Consider the following 7052-nt stretch of genomic DNA (forward strand, 5'->3'; position numbering starts at 1 on the left):
TCAAAAAAAAATCATATCTTATATTATTTCCTATTTTTTATAACTGATTTTGTATCTATCTACTGTTATCTTGAGAAATTATATAAACAAACTATCTATATTAATTTGAGTTTATTTTTTAGATTTTTTATTTATTATTACAATTAAATTTCTTCATTTAGTATAAATATTTTAATAAAAGCTACATATATTTTCAAAAGTGTTTTTATTTTTTTAAAAAGTGGTTTTTTTTTTAAAAAAGTGGTTTTTTTTTTTTAAAGCTATATATATTACAAAAGTGGTTTTTCTTAAAAGTGGTTTTTTTTTATTTCACACAAATATTTCAACAAATTAAATATATAATTTTGATTATGTTAATTAATATTAATTTCATTCTACTTAACCAAATATTTTTTTAAACGAATTTTTTCAAAAATTTAATTATTTAGTCTTAATTTTAATTTATAAATTAGATTCACATTTTGACTTTTAAAATCATAATTGATAAGTTTATTTATCTATAATAACATTTATTTAAAATAAGTTTGTTATGTCATGTGGCCCTTCCTAATTCGTTCTTGATAAATTTTCATATTCTAAATATTTTTTATTTGACATAAATATCTCAGCAAACTACCATATAAATTTTTGAATAACATTGTGTTGTTAAAAAATTAAAAATATAATTAATTAAAGATGATATATAAAAAATTATTATATTTTTTGAAATATGAAAGTTTGATGTGGTGGAGATGGGGCTGGCATGCAAGGTTAGCACTCTCACACCTGAATCAGTAAGAGAACAAGAAGAGTTTTATGAGTGATAATGAATTTGAATACTTGAGAAATGGTATGTCTTCTCTCTTAAATTGGAGAAACGAGTAACAACGGTAAGTGTAGAGTGAGGCGTGGATCGCGGATAGTAAGTTTAGAGTGAAGCGTGGATCGCGAATAGTGTTAGATTGATTTGGATGGTCATCAAAGCTCTAGCGGGCAAAATCGTTTGTTTCCAAGGGAGAATGACATACATGTTATGCACGTTTTACTTTCTTCACTGTATCATTGGGTCTTTCGTCTTGGGCTTCACGAACAGTTGATAATAGTTGTCTTCCAATCTTTTGTCTACTTTGCAGGATGAGGGGTTTGTCAAATTGTGCTTCAACCCGACTGCTAGATTCTAGGAAGTGAAATCCTTTGATATGATTTCATTGCCATCGGGAACAGACGCATTTAATACCCTAGTAATATGTAATGTTTCACTAGGAATAAAAGATGTGTGTCCCTATGTTAGTTGATGATGATGTTTTCTCTTCTCTAAAGCACTTGAGTACTTTGAATAGTTTTCGTTGAAATCCCAACTGTTGGTGGTGCACAATGCATTGTATGATCTTTAATGAATGGGTCACTTATAAGAGGTTTTTAAAGTGTTGTTTTGCCCTTTTTTCTATCATTAGCGACTTGCAAAAGAGTTTGCAAAATAGTTTATTTATGTCTTTCTTGTCATTCTTTCTCGCGAGCTTCCCTTTTTCAGCTTTGCTCAAATTCATATGAGATCTTCACATGTTGGCACTTGGCATGCATGAACAATTGATCCATTTCTTTCAAATATAGTTAATGTTTTCTTCTTGCTTTTGCCTCGTTATCTAAAGTTTCCTAGGTAGTGAGCTTTTGACACATATGTTTCTCTTTTTGGGAGATTTTTTATTGTTGACAGTTTCTTATATGAGTGTTTGTGTTTGAACTTGCTTGCTCATCTTATCTTGTCTGTATTGGGCTCTTCTTCGTAGCGCTAAGGACTATGGAGATTGCACCAACTATGATTAGGAAGGCAAAGTAAGATATCTCGGTAACTTGGTGGATCTGGAAAATTGGAGATCGTATTTGCTTTCGTCGTGAGGATGGCTTAGACCATACTTCAATTGATGTGGATTATTCGTCCGACAGAGGACTGTTTCCAATAGAAGAAGATAAGGGGGTATGGGACCAATATGACAAGTGTGTCATCTCTTTTCACAAGTGCTTATTCTCTTTTAGGATTTCGTCTTCTATTTAATGATTTTAAGATTAGTGTTATGAACCACTTGAAGAATGCCCCTTTTGCAGTTGTTTTTGCTGAGTTGGATGTTTGTCAAGATTTTTTAATATTAGAATGAGTACTAGAGGGATAAGCTGACTCTGAAGTTGTCTTTCCATCTCTTCAAGACTCAAAACAGTACAACTAATCAAACGTGTGGTTTGGGTTTGATTTCTTTGGGGCAAAACTCCAAATTCTTTGAGACCTATTCTAACATTATGAAGCATTTTGCTTGTTTTTTGTTACTCATCTTATTGAAAAGGCTCATGATAAAATATGTAAAATACAGTGTGGGACTCCATTTGTATGTACAAACTTATTTCATAAGTTATGGAGCCAGTGTCATTTTTTTGACGGGAATCTGATTTTACGCTTATAAGGAGGAGAACTTGTTCCAAAAAGAGTTATACTTGAATAGACAACTAGTGTCCTTTTACAAAGAGCTTGGTTATGCTGTCATTATCATTCCACATGACGCAACGTCAAAAAAATGGTTGAAAAGGTTCATTGAGACCACTGGCTGGTGGATGTTAGAATCAAGGGGGAGGAAGGTTACCTTTGGTAAGTGACATGGAAGCCTTACTTATTTTGATTGATGCTTACAAAAATTCATCTCATGACGTCTTCCTTATAAGTTATCCACATGCGATGAAGAATGAGGAAGCAATGTGGCAGATGAAAATGATTCTCTTAGCTACCTCTTTTCTGGTGGGTACTCCAAATACTTTGTTTACCAGGGGAGCTTCTAGCATACACTAACTACACACATTAAAAAATTCATATTGAAATATAGAACAACTCATCAAAATAAGAAATTTCAAGAACTATGAGAAAGAAATGATGACAGGAATACCAAGCAGACATCACAATCATATAAACCAAAGCCATAAGATCTAAAATGGATAACCAAATTTCAAAAACCAGAACAAGTTATAATCTAAAAAAACATAAATAAAGCAAAATAAATAAAACAAAAAATATGCAACAAAATGAGTGCATGACAGAAGACGGCTAATGGGGGGATCCTTCGAATTCATTGAGATCATCCATGAGAAATGACTAAGTTCATATCATTCTGAAGTACCTTCAGAGGGGATGGCATGTTGAGCTGAGAAGAGGGTAATGATGTGATTTATTTACTATGGATAGTTTGTCCTAGTTTAGTAAGCCAATAGTCTTTGCTATGCTAATATTCACTCACCCAAATTGTGGAGGTCATCCCGAGTCATAAAAGAGGAGCTATTGGAATTGGATGGAGGAGTGTAACACCCCGGACTGCTTTCAGGATGATCGATTGATCCCACAAACCAACACGAGTCTTTTCAGCATGATTTGTCTTCACTCACACACTTTTCGGGAAACTTCCCAAAAGGTCACTCATCCCACAATTGCTCCAAGTTAAACACGCTTAACTGTGGAGTTCTTATGGAACGGGCTATAGAAAAGAAGATGCATCTTGTTGGTATAGGTAATACCCATCAATCCTTATAAACTTTCCTTCAACCATGCAGTCACATACCTGCACGGCTTCAGAATCCCTCTCATTCTGATGTGGCGACCACCTTTGCCCTCTTCGGCCTCAGGTGTTCCATGCGGTACAACCATCCATCACCTTCTTCGGCCTCGGGTGTTATATGCCCATCAGCTTCCGCATGGTTTGTCCTCGAACCACATCGTACTGGGAGAGGTATAGCTCTAATACCACTAATGTAACACCCTAACTTACCCCGTATAATTATATAAGAAATTACTAGTAAAAATAAAACATATTTTCGAAAATCATTAGGGTGCTACCTTCAAAAATTACATAAAAGCTCATTTGGTAGATACGCAACACATAATACTAATTCATCATGTATGAAATTATTTTCTTTTAATCGCAGCGAAGAGTAATAGTAAGAATCATTCACAAATTTTCAGCTAAACGCCACTTCAAGCTACTTCGGATTATCGGCACGTTACCACTTAAAGTTATGAATTGTCGAAGTTTTACAAAAATGCTGTCAGCTTTAGGAAATCGGTTTCCCCAATACTGGAAATCAGTTTCCGCAGTGCAAATGGTCATTTTTCAAAATTTTCGTTCAGGAAATCGATTTCCTTACTGTGACAGTAAAAAATTCTGCTATTTCTAATGCTACGGGAATCGCCCCTTTCAACCCAAAATTCCAATTTTTCCAAGCCAAAACAGTGACAATTGACTCTATAAAATACACATACATTATACCCATCATCTCAACACAATCTACATCAACATTATGAGCAATTTCATCAAATTTGGCAGAAAATCTCACAATATTCATAGTATCATAAACACATCCAAAAACCCAATTTCAGAACCAGAATCCATCTTTTTTAGTACCAATGATTCCACCCAATTAGTATCAACGTCATCACAATTAAGGGACCTCAAAAGATTCATAAAACAACATCATCACAATCAAGGAAACTCAAGAGATTCATAAAACAAAGAATAAAAATAAGGGTTAATAGTCATTTACCCCCTGCCATATACGCGAATTTTGATTTACCCCCCTTTAAAAAAAGTTTTGGATCATCCCCCAATAATTTTAAAATTCTAAGTGTTTTGCCCCCTAAGAGGAAAAATTACCCTCCTGTAAAAAAAAAATTATTTACCCCCCTGATTTTTACACGCTTAGGGGGGTGCCCAAAAATTATAAGGGGGTAATCCAAAACTTTTTTTTAAAGGGGGGTAAATCAAAATTCGCCTATATGGCAGGGGGATAAATGTCTATTAACCCTAAAAATAACCATCGCATACAATTCATAGAACCCTAATTTCCACCATTCCCCACCATTATACAACCCCTTATAAGGTTAGAAACTCACCCTTACCTTAGTGTTCTTACAAAACTTTAACCTTCGAAATGAGAGTTCTTCCTCTCTTGAGTCCTAGCCTCCTCTTCTCTCTATTTACACGTTCTCTTCAAAAGTTCTCAAACTTCTCTATATTTTCCAATTCTCTCTTTTAAGTTAACCCTTCACTAATTCCTCGACACTAATGGGCTTAACTCACATACCCCCACTAATACTCATGCTAACACATCTTTATGGTCCAACTAACTAATCACTCTATATTCTATTATTATTATTATTATTATCTAATACAACTAAAAGAAAATAATAACAATAATAAAATACTAATGATATTAACCTTGTATTATTTAAATAAAATAATTACTAACTAATATTACTAATTAGTTACTCACAACACCGTCCATCTCTACACTATTGCTCATGCACCTCCCACGCCTTAATTTCTATATTTCTAAAGCAACTACCCCATTCTAAGGACCTCACTACGCATCAAAACACCTATCTTCGCATGGAAATGCAAGACATCACATAAACAAATAATAAAAATATTTTAGATAAAATCGGGGCGTTACAAGGAGGTTCATCTAGAGTAACTGGAGCATAAACATTACCTGTCAAATCTTCTGTAAGAGGGAATTCTTGCAAATGAGTGTAACCGATTGGAGCAAGAGGATTGTTGGCAAAGGATTTCTCATAGATGAGAGAAAATAGAGTTTGTGGATCTATGTGCTTGGAGGTATGAAAGTGAAAATCCCCAGAAGATCCATTGGAAGTTTTTATGACGACCACGACAAACAAAGTGAGTGACAATAACTTTCTATCTGAATTGCAAGGATCAAATCATAATATCTCAGGCTTTATCAAAAGGAGACTCAAGATCAAATTGCTTACATGATAAGAAGAAATCTAGCAAGGAAGTCTAGAAACTTTGTGAAAGCTCGTCAGGTCATGTTTGTCTATTAGAGTGCCCCGAGTATTATAAAAGTAAATGAGTATCTTAGAGGTACTAAGGCAACTCACACACACCTAAAAACATTTGCTCAAATGTTTTTAAGCCAAGATAAGTGATTAAAAAGTTGTCTAAGCCTTTTCAAAACTAGTTGTGAACAAATCAATTGATTGGTAAGTTGTGCCAATCATTTAGGGAAAATTTTATGAGCCAACCAATTGATTAGAGCATTAGGCCAATCGATCACGGAAACTTTTCTGAGCCAGCCAATCAATTGGAGCATTAAGTCATTTGATTGAAGAATGGCTAATCAGTTACAAAAGAACTAATGACAACACATTAAAAACTTGCAACGAATCTGTATCGAATATATCCTTTTTGGGTTTGTTAAATGATTAAAATATGTTGGTCAATCGATTTGACCGTTATGCCAATCGATTATCATTAATTCGGCCTATGGATTATTTTTGTTTTGGGATTTTCCAACTAGTATATAAATGAGGCTGGCCTCCATTTCATTTAACACCATTTTCCAATGTTTTACATTTTCTTTGGAATTTATTCTTTCTCTCTCCATTCAAAAACTTTCTTTAACTTGATATTACCTTAGTGTTTGTGAGTGAAGCTTTGCTTGTAAAGAATAAATTTTGTAAGTGGTTATTGATCGATAAATTAGACAGTGTACTAATTTGCCAATCTAATAATATAAAAAAATCCCAAAGTATTGGTCTTAAGGACTGTGTGATATTATAGTGCTCGAGTTTCGATTCAGTTAAACAAAAGCAATTGGGGATTTTGAATGGGTTTTTATTTCAAATGAGTAAATAAGAGAAAATTTAATACATTAGAAAATAATACAAGTAAAGCATGATAAGAATGAGGGATTTGAAACTAAATTCGTTAACAATCCAAAATTGACCTTGTAACAACTTATTTTATCACTACAAATTATCAGCTCTCAAGGGTGTTCATTCCTAACTCCTTAGTGAATAAACTTTTAAACATTATAATTAATTCCTATATCCAAAGTAAATTATATATGAAATTAAGCTTTTGATTATCAAGAACATGTCGGTTTTAATACAATATCCCTAGTCCTAGGTGATTTCTAATATAAAATACTACAGCCAAGCGTCACTGTTGAAAGACCTTCCTAACAGATATACGTAAATCAATTCTCAATTTGAGAAAGAGAAAGCATAAAAATCAGAAAGA

Source organism: Vicia villosa, unplaced genomic scaffold, assembly GCF_029867415.1.
Source record: "Vicia villosa cultivar HV-30 ecotype Madison, WI unplaced genomic scaffold, Vvil1.0 ctg.000011F_1_1, whole genome shotgun sequence".
In the NCBI taxonomy this organism is placed as follows: Eukaryota; Viridiplantae; Streptophyta; class Magnoliopsida; order Fabales; family Fabaceae; genus Vicia; species Vicia villosa.